Source organism: Podarcis pityusensis (assembly GCF_964106645.2).
Source record: "Podarcis pityusensis genome assembly, chromosome: 7".
Taxonomy (NCBI): domain Eukaryota; kingdom Metazoa; phylum Chordata; class Lepidosauria; order Squamata; family Lacertidae; genus Podarcis; species Podarcis pityusensis.
In genome coordinates this window covers 72023337-72037307 of record NC_138031.1, presented here as the reverse complement: position 1 = coordinate 72037307, position 13971 = coordinate 72023337, and positions in this window count along the sequence as shown.

Below are 13971 nucleotides of genomic sequence, written 5' to 3'. Positions count from 1 at the left end.
TAAGGTGCACAAATGACCATCCTGGTACTGCAAAGAACACAAATTATCCTGAATGCACATTAAAAGACCCACATAGAGGGGCTCTCATATGCTGAGATATGCAGTCCTTCCCCCCCCAAAAAAATAAATAAATTAGGGGTACTTTCATTTTCCTACTCATATTGAAATACTGCCCCTCAATGAGGCCAAACTTAGATTCACAAAATGTTTAGGGGTATGCGTCCCCCTGTGTCTCCCCAGAAAAAAAGCACTGGAGATATGTAACTGTAATAATATGCCATCACACTGAAATTCCCATTAAAGGGATTACCTGGATCAACCTATTATTGCCCATATGTTATTTTGCAAACTCTTTGTTCATAGGAATGTGCTAAACAGGTTTTTTTGTTTTAAAAAAATAATTAGACCTTGTTTGTTTCATTTCAAATGTTTTTATACTGTTATATGTGTGTGTCTTTTTTTAAAAAAAATGACATTTCTTTCCTATAATGCCTGGGATTGCAAAGCAGGGAAATTACAATGATTGAAAGGAAACTTAAGCTTCGACACTCATGCCAAAACAGAGCATCTAATTGAAATAGCTTAATCTGTGCTAGATAACCTCAAATAAAAGCTAGAAGCCTCAGAAATATAATAATGGCTTTGACATGATAAAACAGCATAACTTGGATGAAAACTAGTTTGAACTTATCAGTCATATTTCATTTTCTTTGAATGATGATCTTTTCTTTTTTTTGCTGACAAGAAAAAATATGCTTGCTTCAAACATTAAAGAACATATTTTATTTATAGCCATGCGGGCTTGAAATTCTTCATCTTAAATCCACACTGAACTTTAGGGAAACCTTTAAAAACTCAATTACATTTAGGAGAGTTGTTGCTCCTGCCTTTGGGGCCCAAACATTCTCATACTGTGGAATAAGAAACACTTGTTCCGAGAGCCTTATTACCCATTCTAAACCGATGCTTTCCCTTGGTTACTCACTGTTTACATGAGTCTCCTCATTTTCTGTCACAGCAAGTACCTGCTCTATTTCTCACAGAAGCATGGATAAAATCCCAGATACACACCACCACTACACGCAGGATGTGTGGTGTGATCCAACACCTGGACACAGACATCCATTCACACACAAGCTCTACCCAAGCAGGCAGATATTCCAAGTGCCCCGATTTTCCAGACACAGTCCTGGATTTACAGAAGCCATCCTGGTTTTTGATTTGATCCCAGAATGTCCCACTTAAGATGTCCCCATATTGTTGGAGGGTATGGAGCTGTCTGACCTCCAAGCCATCTAAAGGCTGTATAAGAAAGTCATTGAATGTTTAATGCTTTATTATGTTTTTAATTATGTTGGAAGCCTCCCAGAGTGGCTGGGGCAACCCAGTCGGATGGGTGGGGCATAAATAGTACAATTATTATTATTATTATTATTATTATTGAAAAAGAGATGCCGGAACTCACTGTGAGTACCTCCCTTATTCTCTTATAATAGCAATGGTGCCCTTAGAGGTACAGGAACTGAGTTCTGGTGTGTTCTAGCTGAAAAAAGCCCTGATTATTATTATTATTGAATGGGATGTCTCTGTTTTCATCACAGAAATGTTGGATGGTATGAGCATGTATTCATGGAGTGCAGGGAAGTCAGGCTCCAGGTCTGAGAGGGTCTTTGTAAAATGGATCCTGTATTTTTTGGTGGGTCCCGACTTTAAATGCCTTGCATTGCTTCAGAGCACCCGCTGTAGCGTCTCTCCAGGGCATGGTTGAATATTCAGAATGAGCACTCCGTCAAATCAGCCACTTGCTCCTCCTCCTAGTGGAGGAGAGGTGGAAGCCAACTGGCCCTACTAGGTGTCCTGGCAACCGTTGAAGGATACTGAGTACTGGAATCAGTCATGACTACCTGAGTCCTGTTCATTCTCTCACTTAATTGGCCAGAAGGAAAGATACTTTAAATTGCTTTGTCTGCAGCACAGGGATGCACTGGATCAGCACCTATGTCATTCTGTCAGGAGTCCAGTCCCCGGCTTGATAACACAGTGAGCGTAGTTAATTAAAAAGAATGGTTTATTGTCAAAACAAACAGATAGCTCCGGGCGGCTTAACACAGCCTCCACCATCATCAATCAAGATGACCCTTCTGAGGACTTCTTCCGGTTACAGAAGATATTGAACTTTCTCACTTTGTGCCTCTTGCTTTGTTTCCAGTCTAACAGCCCTCCCCTTAGCCTACTCTTAGGAGGGATTGGCTCAGCTCCAATCTTTTCCAATTCTGAGAAACTGCTTCCTTCTCTGTTTGCACCAATTGGCACATCCTGAGAGCATTGGCTGGGGTCCGGCTGGCTCTATGCCATTCCCTTTTCAGCCAAGAAATTACACAAAACAAAAGAATTGCCGTGAAAATCCCTGAAACGAGAAGTAATCGACTATAGAGTTAAATTAAATAACAAAAAATCAAAAAGTTTAAGGAAAAATTAACCTAGAATTAAACAAAGACTTAACGAGATGCCGGCTACAAAACTCGTTTCACTGAACTAATCAGTTTCCTCAGAAGGAAATAAAGAAATTATAAACCTTAAATGATTTTAAGTGATATCAAACAAACTCAAGAGCAGAGCTGAAACGCTTCCCTGAGTTTACAAAAAAAGGTATGAATACCTCAATGACAAGTTTTATACATAGCCCTATTTAAGAGAACCAAGCAGTAGTAAAAAGAAATTGAGGACTCAGTTGTAAAAACTTCAGTATTGCCTTTACAAAAGGGTTTTAAGAAAAACTTACAAAGGAATATGAGATAAGCTGTTTAGGTTTCAAAGAAACTCAAAAACAGGGCAGAAACTTTTCAGCCGGCATTCCAAGGGGTGGAGGAGTTGGCACTAGCTGATGCTCATGCTGCATGGCAGTTAACCCTCTCTGTTCCTGGCGGCTTTCTTCAGTTTGCTGTCAACCTTCCCTGGGAGCTGGCTGCAAATCTTCCCTGGGAACTGGCTCATTCATGACACATTCTTTGTGAATGGAATTGGTTGATAGTTGGGTACAAGTAACATGGAATGGTTGCTTCAGCTGCGTGATTGTTGCAGAAACTCTGTCTGTTCCAGTCAAGAGACAAATCTGGGATTTAGGTCCACCCATCTCCCACTGACAGCCACCCAAGGTGGTTGTGAAGGCTGAACTAACCATGACATAGGATACCATATCATATCCATATTGTCAAAATAATGTATCTGTTAAGGGTGTGCTTCTTAAGAGTGGCAATTTTCCAGCAATTTTGGTGCCAGGATGAACATGGAAAACCCTTGAAACAACACCTTAAACCAAACAGGTTTTTTGTTAATTAAATTTGGAGAAGGTTCTAGTGCAACACACTGATCAAGCAAACTTGAAAGTGAAAATGAGAAACTTGATGGAAAAGGGGGGGGCAGGATTATTAATAAGAAATAGAACACTATTTAGAATTGTAAGATGCCACATACAATTTACATTTTGTCTGCTGACTGGGTAGTTTCTTAAGTGAAAAATAAATAAAATACAGTGGTACCTTGGGTTACAGACACTTCAGGTTACAGATGCTTCAGGTTAGAGACTCCGCTAACCCAGAAATAGTACTTTGGGTTAAGAACTTTGTTTCAGGATGAGAACGGAAATCGCGCAGTGGCGGCACGGCGGCAGTGGGAGGCCCCATTAGCTAAACTGATACCTCAGGTTAAGAACAGTTTCAGGTTTAGAATGGACCTCCAGAACGAATTAAGTTCTTAACCCAAGGTACCACTGTATAAAGAATCTGAAGAAAGTATCAGAGGTGGTTCTGAAAAAGGGTTCTTCTTATGTTGATGGACTAAAATCAGTTTGGTTAGTTGTGTAAGCCTTCTTTTGGAAATGAATAAAGGCATTTTATATTGAGGAAGACACACAAAATCACACATTAGCCAGAGGTATGAAATGTATGACAGAACCACCATTGTAACCATGCTATTATAGAAGGCTGCAGGCAAACACTGTTGTATTTCACACATTTTCCTCATAAAATACACATTTTTTAAAGATTGCCTTGAGGAACTGGGAAATATGACAATCAGGGGATAACTGAGTTCTGACCTGTACTCAAGTCAAGGAGGTCATGATCAGGTCATTTTGTATCTCAATTCCTAGCTTGGAACACCATAAATGCATGGTGAGTCCCACAGTTTTACATTTTACCTGCCTTCTGCCTATGCTCAATAATACAGCATTCTTTCCCCCCCTGTTAGGTCTCTCTCAATGAGTTTTTACAGTACTCATAAAACAGCACCTGCCATTGTGGCTGAACAAACCTCTAGGCTGTATTATGAAATCCGTTGAGTATTCTCCTAAGTAATAGCAACCACAAACTCACAAGTTCATTTTATGCTCTCCATAAAAAATCTTTCAGATATCTTGGATATGAATGTGACAAATTGAATAATAAAGGACACAAACAGATCACTCGGTAACAACACAAATCTCATGAGGAAATGGTTATTGTTGCCGTATTAGAATGAGAATATAAAACAAAAGAATTCACTTATTAGTCTGTTTTAAGTTTAAAAGATTATGCTAAGAGAAGGATTAGACAGAGAAGGGAGTAAAAAGAAGAATATTGCCAAGCAGTGGTTTCAGGCCTTCCTGGTATATGTTTTAATAAGTGGTAGACTCAAATCATGCACAGGTCCCACTTATATGCGCTGATGATGCAGTTTAGTAGGAACCATATGTCTCAACAGACCATGTAGCTTGGGCCTATGGATGAAAGTTTCGTGGACTTCCCACTGTGTGAGTGGGAGATGGGAATCATACTTGGCTGCCCTAAAACTAGCTGTCTTCCGATCTGACCCATATTCAATAACCTTCTAAACTTCCAAAATTATCTGCAGACATACGCACACAAGCAGGGAATTTTCCCCAATCCAGATCTGAGCTATATCAAAGTACAGACTGTAGGTAATTGAACTTCTACTGCTGGGCGGGCTTCCATTACCTTCCATTTCCTAACAATTGGCCTCCTCTTTGATGTTATGGGTGAGCTAGCTGGTATTATTTGATCTATAGAAGCGTTTAAAGGAAAGCACCTAGGGAAGAGTTTAAAGGAAAGAGATGTGGGTAACTCCTCTTTCCACACTAATATACTCTCAAATGCACTATATTGGATTTGTCTAGGGACCTGTTCAGTGGCAACTAGAGTGTAATGGTTCATCCTGATTATGAAAGGCACAGGCAAGAGATTAGGTACTCTGCTCACTCCCAAAGCATACAGAATATATGTAATCCTAATGCCATCTCTCTCTGTGTTGCATTTTTTCCAATTCAAAATAAACAGATTTAAATGATTTTTTAAAATGAAATAAAATGCAGAATCACTGCTCTTTGTTCAACGTGAAATTTTAAGACTCCTCTGGATGACCTATTTATTGAGCATTCACCCTGACATGCTTGGACAAAGCTTACATGGAGGCTAGATTGTTCTTGATTTTATTGCAGGGAGGTAATGCAGCTATGAGCATTCATCCTGGTTTGCTTAAGGACAGGTTATACATCATCCACACATTTAATGCATTTCTCTATTACAGTGGTACCTCAGGTTCAGTACTTAATTCATTCCAAAGGTCCGTTCTTAACCTGAAGCAGCACTTTAGCTAATGGGGCCTCCTGCTGCCGCCGTGCCGCCGGAGCATAATTTCTGTTCTCATCCTGAAGCAAAATTCTTAACCCGAGGTACTATTTCTGGGTTAGCGGAGTCTGTAACCTGAAGCGTATGTAACCCAAGGTACCACTGTATTTCCAAACGCCTGTGCCACACTTCCGGAAGTACAGAACAGAGCATCCAGAAGTACACTGTGGTAGTGAGCAGGGGGGCGGGGGAGGGAGGTGTGTGGCAGTAGGATGGTGCAGAAAGCGTGTTCTCCCTAGCAGAGAGCACGTGTTGCGGTTGGGAACAGGCCACCCTCCAGTGACTAGGCAAATTTAGTTGAATCCCGACCATTTAAATGGTTAAACTGGGTTGCTGGGGTGTTTTGATTGTTGCCAATTCGGAGGAGGGGTCAGAGTCTATATATACAGGGGCCAGACGTTGGCACGGCCTCTTGGCCGTTTTGCATCGGATCACATGGAGCACTTGGACAATCTTCTCATTGTCTGGTTACATTTCTTTATTTCTTTATTTTCCCCTTCTTTTTAATCCTCTCTACTCCCTTAAATAATTTAATTCCCCCCTTTTCCTGTTCAATTTCCCACCCCACCCCTTACCCTACCCTGTAGGAAGATTCTCCCTGTATCTGTGGCTTGCCTTTCCCAATAGGGAGAGAGCCCCCGTTAGGGGCTTTCTTTCGCAAAAAGGTTTCCCCCATTTCTCTTGTTGAAATTGTGGGGCTAGTCAGGGCTGTTCCCAGCTTAGCTGGTATCACTTTCGTTTATAGTATCCCCGAAGGTTGGCTTTATGGCTCCCTGTGCCTCCAAGGACTATGAGCACTCTGTATATGCTCTTGAACTATGCTGTTTCTGAACAAGTTTATTTTCTTTAAGTTTGTTTTGCCCTGATAGTGGCGACTGCCATTTTAGAGATGAGCCATTGTGGCTTAGTGGCTAAAGTGTAGGACTAGGACCTGGGAGACAGGGTTCATATCCCCCTCTTAACCATTGTTATAACAAAACAAACTGCTCCTTTTGGGCTATTCTGTTGCTGGGTAGTTCGGCCCATTTGTGATAAAAGAACTTTGGGTTTCTTGAAGGGGTGCTTCCCTCTAAAAGGGCAAGCAGGGATACCTGGACAAGCTGTGGGCTACCTCAACTCTGCTATTTCACTGGAAACATTTATGCCTGGCCTAGCAGGTGACCCTAGGGCTTTGCCCTAGAATTCGATGGCCTGGAAGCGTTTCCGGCCTCAATAGTGTCCCCATGTGGTCCATGAAGCATTGGTTTCACTGGGTCAGCGGATAGTGCCGTAATGCCTAGGTTGCAGGATTGGTCCCTGTATGGGACAGCTGCATGCTCCCCCATTGCTCTACCTGGACACTTAAGTCCTTTTGGTGGTTACCTCACTGCGAGGGATGTAACGGGCGCCATGTTTGCAATATGCAACTGGGAGAAAGCACCTTTGCGTGCGTTGCAGAGCACGGCGCTGCACGGGCTGCAATTGCATTGCATTGCTAGGAGATTTGCAGTTGCATTGCACGGAGGGTGTGTGCATTGCATGGAGGGTGTGTGTGCATTGCACGGAGGGTGTAGTTGCATTGCACGGAGTTTGTTGTCGCATTGAACAGAGGGTGTGCAGTGCACGGAGTGTGTAGTTGCATTGCATGGAGTGTAGTTGCATTGCATGAAGGGTGTGTGCATTGCAGGGAGTGTGTAGCTGCATTGCATGGAGGGTGTAGTTGTATTGCACAGAGTGTGTTGTTTTGTTTTGTTTTTGCATTGCACGGAGTGTGTGTGCATTGCACGGAATATGTAGTTGCATTGAACAGAGGGTGTGCAGTGCACGGAGTGTGTAGTTGCATTGCATGGAGTGTAGTTGCATTGCACGAAGGGTGTGTGCATTGCAGGGAGTGTGTTTTGCATTGCACGGGGTGTGTAGTTGCATTGCACGGAGGGTTTGTGTGTGCATTGCACGGAGTGTGTAGTTGCATTGCACAGAGCGTGCTTTTTTGCATTGCACGGAGTGTGTAGTTGCATTGCATGGAGAGTGTGTGCACTGCACGGAGTGTTTTTTGCATTGCACAGAGTGTGTGTCTGAAAAGGAAGCTGGCTTGGCGGCAGCTTGGTTGGGACTTCTTTAGGGGTTCTGGCCAGCATCGGCCCTGTAAATTTACATATCATGATGGCAGCACAAGATGCCCCCTGCCCAAGCGGGGGCTGGAAGCTGGCAAGCAATAGCTCAATACCTTTTGCCCATATTCCCATTTTTAGGGATCCAGTTGGATATCGTTGCTAAAACATACCACTTGGCTATGGAGAAGCTGTCTGCCTTGAAGGAAGTTAATTTGTAATACTTCCTCTGTAGCAAGTGATGCTTCACCAGATCCGATCTTGCTGGGTCACTTAACTAATCTTCCCACTAGGCCAGGCTGCCTAGATTTCACCCCTCCCATATCCAAGAATCTCCTGAGGAGTCTGCTGATTCTCCAGAGAGGAGGAGGCGTGTTCTGGTCTCTACTTATTCTGCTCCAGCACCAAGTCAGTCAGTCAGTCAGTGTCGGAGAGGGAGAGAGACTGAGTGTTAGAGATCATGTGTAGAGATAAGGTTGCTGCTAAGGGCAGCTGCAGACACTCAGTGCAGTGCAGCATTTATTTATACTTAGACCTATTAAGCTCTGTATATAGTTTGTATAGTTGTAGATAGAATAAAGAAGATATTCTACAGAGCTGCTCTCCGAGTTGTTTATATACTCTGCTAGACTGTGCTGTACTCTGCTGTGCGACGACTGTCTTCTTGTGGGAGTGAATCCGGTGCTCACAACTCTAAGCTGTGAGTCCACAGCACTTTGACCTGTTCCTGTGCAGAAGGTGGTCTCTGGAAGTGCTACCCAGCTCGCCTAGCCCAGTTGGGGCTGAAGTGGATGAGTCCAGTTGGTGGCACTGGCTCAAGGGCGATGCTGACAGAGGTCCCCTTACCTTTGTGTATGCCTACCAAGTGTGGTGAAGGCAGATATCAGGCGATGGTAGCAATTCCTGAATGTATGCAATAGTAGTTCGCCATGGCAGGATACCTTGAACCCGCTCAGGGATTTTCAGGTTCATGCTGGTGCTGCTGGATCTTTGCCCTTTGGTTTTATTTCAAGGGCTGCTGGTGTGCAAAGCTATGGCCTCAAGCCTGGTGTGGTGAGGCAATCATGTGACATAACTTTTCTTGAGTTTTCCCCATTGTAGTAGCAGTTCACGTGGCCCGAGGAGTTCAGTGACCATCGGATCTGCTTTTGGTCTGATAACCAGGTAGTGGTGAGCGTCTTGGCAAAACAGTCCTCATGCTGTAGCACAGTCTCTGCCCCTCCGCTCATGCTTTCGAGCTGCGCCACTTAAGGTTTAATATTGTGCTTTCTACTCTCCAAATTACGCTGACACTATTCGATTTTCAGATGAAGCGCTTCAGATCCTGGGCTCCAGACTCAGCTATTGCCAGACTTTTCCAGACCTGTGGCATTTTGACAACAATTAGTAATTTCAGAGAGCGGCAGCTTCCATTTCCCCTTCTGCTTTTACCTCTTATGGGAAGGCCTGGATGGATTTCTTAGCCTTAAGCTGGCAGTTCTCGGCCATTCAGAAGAATTGGCCCCCATCCTCTGAGCAGATCCTGCAGTATTTGGTCCACCTGCTGCAGATTGGGCATGCGGTTATAACTATCCGAATTCAGTCCGCTGCAATGTCTGTTACATTGAAGCTTTATTTTTCAGAGACCCTTGTATAAAGTTTGCAGTGCGCAGGGCCTTGGAAGGTTGGAATAGGCTCCAACCTCATAGGACAGTGGGCAGGAAGTCGGTCAATTTTTACCTATACAGTATCTGCAACAAGTTAAAACTTGTCTGCGGGTTAAAGATCAAGGTGAGACTCCTTTCAGGAGTCCATTGCATTTTCGCACTGAGGGTTGGGGAAATGGTTGTTGGAGCCAGCACGGGGCTGAAAGTCTGGAGGCTTATTGCTTCAGGACTTTTCCTTATCCTTTGGAGCTTGTCATTAGAGTTGGTAACTCTAAAACAGACTTAGTGGGCAGGAGTGCCACAATCAGGCTTCCCGCCACAGGTGAGGAGGGCCCTTGCCCGGTTATGGATAACAGAATATTTGGCTTTTTATTCCCTGGGGGCTGGCCCGCTCCAGTGCATGAAAATGGGTTCCTGTTAGCCCGGCATCAATGTGCTTACGTCGTGCACCAGTTATTACAGCCTGCGGCTTGCTTACCGCTGTACACTCCTCATTCCTTACGATTAGGTGCTGCTGCAAAGGCTGCACACTGGGGGCCTGTCAGTAGACAGGATTGTGAATACGGGTCATTGGAAGTCTGACGCTGACAAGGGTTATATCAGGAAGTGTCACAATGATGTCTGTGCTGATGCTTGTCTGTTATTTCCTTTTTTCATAGGAGCAGCTGTGCACATTTGAGCCACAGCATTGTACACTAGGCTGGCAAGCATGTTGACGAGTTTGGACTGGGGCGCCATCTCAGTCTTCCTGCCCATGTGAACATATACTGGATGTCCAGATGGGGAATGCTTTGGGAGGAGATCCTTCCTTTGGTGCGGTTGAGTGTGACCTCTGCAGGTCCTCCCGCAATGGTGGTGGTACAGCTGGGCGAGAATGTTTGCTGTCTTCCTCCAGCATAAGTTTGCATTCCTGCATGCAAGAGGGCTTGGATTGAGTTGATGGCAGCTCTCCCTGGACTCAAAATAATTTAAGGCATTGGTTCAAGGTGGTCTGGAGGGGGGGTTGGAGCACCTGTCCCCGCCAATGCGCAAAGATGTTCCATTAAGGGAATCCAAGGATTCGCCATGCTTTTGTCGACCCCTTTTGAGGGGTAAGGCCATGCAAGAGTCCCTGGGAGCATTTGGGGTGAGCTTGAGTCTGATCCTGGTTCATTGCTCCCCCATGCTGTTTACTGGAACTGACGATATGGTGGGGCCCAGTCGTCAGTGCTGCCCTGCTGAGGTCAGGTGCAGCTAGTCGGGAACCAATGCCTAGACAAACTACCACCGAGCAGGCCTGAAAGCATGTTAATAAGGCGGTGGATAATAGAATAAAATAAATAAAGTAAATAAAATAACAAATAAAATAAAATAGGTCCTTGCTTTAGGTGGTTCTGTAATATTGCACCCTCCTAATTTTCTTCAAGGCTATTGCCCTCTTTAGGGCAGATGGGGTGCATCTTTATGGGGAACGACACCTGGCGGGATGCGATTGCCTTGGGATTCATTGCTCCCCCACAATGTTTGCTGGTACTGACGATATGGTGGGGCCCAGTCGTCAGTGCTGCCCTGCTGAGGTCAGGTGCAGCTAGTCGGGAACCAATGCCTAGACAAACGTACCACCAAGAAGGCCGGAAAGCATGTTAATAAGGCAGTGGAAATAAAATACAGGTCGTTGAAATCGAATGCATTCAAAGATTATGTTCGTTAACATTATTGGTGTCTTACAATTTTTGCTTGTTTTATCTTATTTATCAGGTTTAGCGGTGACCCGTGTTTGGATTGTGGGGCACAGTATCGTCCATTGGGCTGGCGTCGCAGCACGGCAATCTGGATTGGGTCCAGATTTCGGCTTTCCTCCACATATTCGCTTGTCTTGGCTGTCCAGACGTGGGATGCGCTGGTCGGAGTTCCTGCCAAGTATCCGGAGGCAGTTGCTCTTGGAGGGGCCGCCACCTGCTATTGTGGTGCAGCTTGGTGAGAACGACCTGGTGCCCATGGACTGTTTGTCACTACGTGCTGCAATTTTGGGTGACCTGGAGACGCTGCGTGCAATGGTGCCGACAGCGAAAAATTTTTGGTCAAAGCTTTTGCAACGCTGCGTTTGGAAGGGCAGTCGTTGCCCGGCTGCCACTGAAAGGGCCAGAAAACGCATCAATTCTGCTGTGGTCAAAAAAGTTTTGGAGCTGGGTGGCGATGCAATTTCCCACCCCGAGATTCTTTTTGAGAGGCCATCCTTTTTCCGAGCTGATGGCATGCACCTTTCCGCTTCAGGGAATGAGGCTTGGATTGGTGCGGTGGTGACCAAGCTGAGGTCTTGGTTGGGGCTGTGAGTGGTTTGGCGGTGAGCTGAGGGCTCCATGGCGGTTAGGCATTGGTTAAATTGGTGCTTGGAGGGGTAAGTGCCTACCCCTCCAAATGATGCGAATGGGAATTCCGTTAAAGGAAATCCAGGGGCTTGCCATTCTTTCGTCCTTGTCCCCGGAGTCGGACTTGGGCCGTGCAAGCCCCACAGGAACATGAGGGTGAGAAGTAATGGTCTGGTGCCCAGCTTTATTTCTCACCCAATACTTGTTTCCCACGCTGGCTTCCGCTGGTGTCCGGAAGGCCAGCTCTGTCCCTGAGGGCAAGGACAGATAGTCATAACCAATGCCTAAGCAACCACTCACATTTTTGTATTTGAATAAAGTTGTGGCCAAAATTATGCCAAAAACCTTAAACAAAAATTGATGTGTGAAGTGTGAATTATTGGGGGGCTACTGTGACTCAACACGCAAAGCGTGTTCTCCCTAGCAGAGAGCACGTGTTGCGGTTGGGAACAGGCCACCCTCCAGTGACTAGGCAAATTTAGTTGAATCCCGACCATTTAAATGGTTAAACTGGGTTGCTGGGGTGTTTTGATTGTTGCCAATTCGGAGGAGGGGTCAGAGTCTATATATACAGGGGCCAGACGTTGGCACGGCCTCTTGGCCGTTTTGCATCGGATCACCCGCCCTCCCTCCCTTGTTTAAGGGGGGTATTGAAGGATTGCTTGACCTTGCTATGCCTGTCATGGGGTCGTTCGCCTTGGTGCGAGGGCCTGGTAGGAATTTTGCCATCTGGCTGATTGGCTGGTGCCATTTGGTTTTTGCCTACTGCGTAGCAAATCGTCACAACTTGTAAGGTTGGCGGTTAGGCATTGGTTAAATTGGTGCTTGGAGGGGTAAGTGCCTACCCCTCCAAATGATGCGAATGGGAATTCCGTTAAAGGAAATCCAGGGGCTTGCCATTCTTTCGTCCTTGTCCCCGGAGTCGGACTTGGGCCGTGCAAGCCCCACAGGAACATGAGGGTGAGAAGTAATGGTCTGGTGCCCAGCTTTATTTCTCACCCAATACTTGTTTCCCACGCTGGCTTCCGCTGGTGTCCGGAAGGCCAGCTCTGTCCCTGAGGGCAAGGACAGATAGTCATAACCAATGCCTAAGCAACCACTCACATTTTTGTATTTGAATAAAGTTGTGGCCAAAATTATGCCAAAAACCTTAAACAAAAATTGATGTGTGAAGTGTGAATTATTGGGGGGCTACTGTGACTCAACACGCAATGGGTGTCCCGATTTCTCCTTCTGAGAGGTTGGAGGTTATGCAAAAGAAAGGAACTGCTAGAGACCAGCCTATTAGCATGGAAAAGCTAGACCAGAGAAATTCAAGACCACATACGCTCTTGCTTTTTCCTTGCACCTATTACAGATTTCCCTGCACCCCACTTAAAAGAAACCAGGTCTGGCAGGGGACAATTGCTAAGGAATGGTGCCTGAGAATGTCACAGAAGTGAAATGGTTAAAGGAAAATTAAAAACTTGCTGCAATTGAGGGTGAGTTTGTGGTATTTTTTCCAGAGTGAATAGTGTTCTATTAGTATGATGGAACTGATGATCCACTTCAAACAGATATATAGGTATCTATTTCTGATAAATATACATCCAAAATGCCTCACTCGTAGGCATATTTCATATTTTGGTTGTCTAAGAAGTAAACAGTTAATTAAATATACTTCTGAAAATATATTTTGGCATTGACAACATCTTGGTAATATGCATCAGTCATATTGAATGACAACATAAATGCTATGCCAAGAATCTTATAATTAAGGTGATCTTTCATAAAAGTCTTGGAATTAAAGTGAAAACTGACAAGTTTTCTCTGGAGGAAACTATAATGGAGATGCATTTGACCAAGCTATGATTGTGGAGGGATGCAACATTCTGTTTGCTTGATGATTGATAGCTGCCTTCTTGACCAAATTAACTCAAGAGGCGCAAACAAGCATAGGACGAATTGGTGAAAGGGGATAATTACAAGGTATACCCAACTAATTATTGCAAGTGAACGCATAGCAATAATTGATACCTCCAACAAATGTGTTCCAAACCGCAAAATCTTATGCCTTATTCATATGCTATGCAAATCAGGTAAATGGAGAAAGTGTTGCGTTTTGACTAGGACGCTTTTTTGGTTGGCTTTGGACATGTGGCTATCTTTCAATCTAGCCTACTTCCCAGGGTTGTTCAGAGGCTACAGCAATGCTTTGGACTTT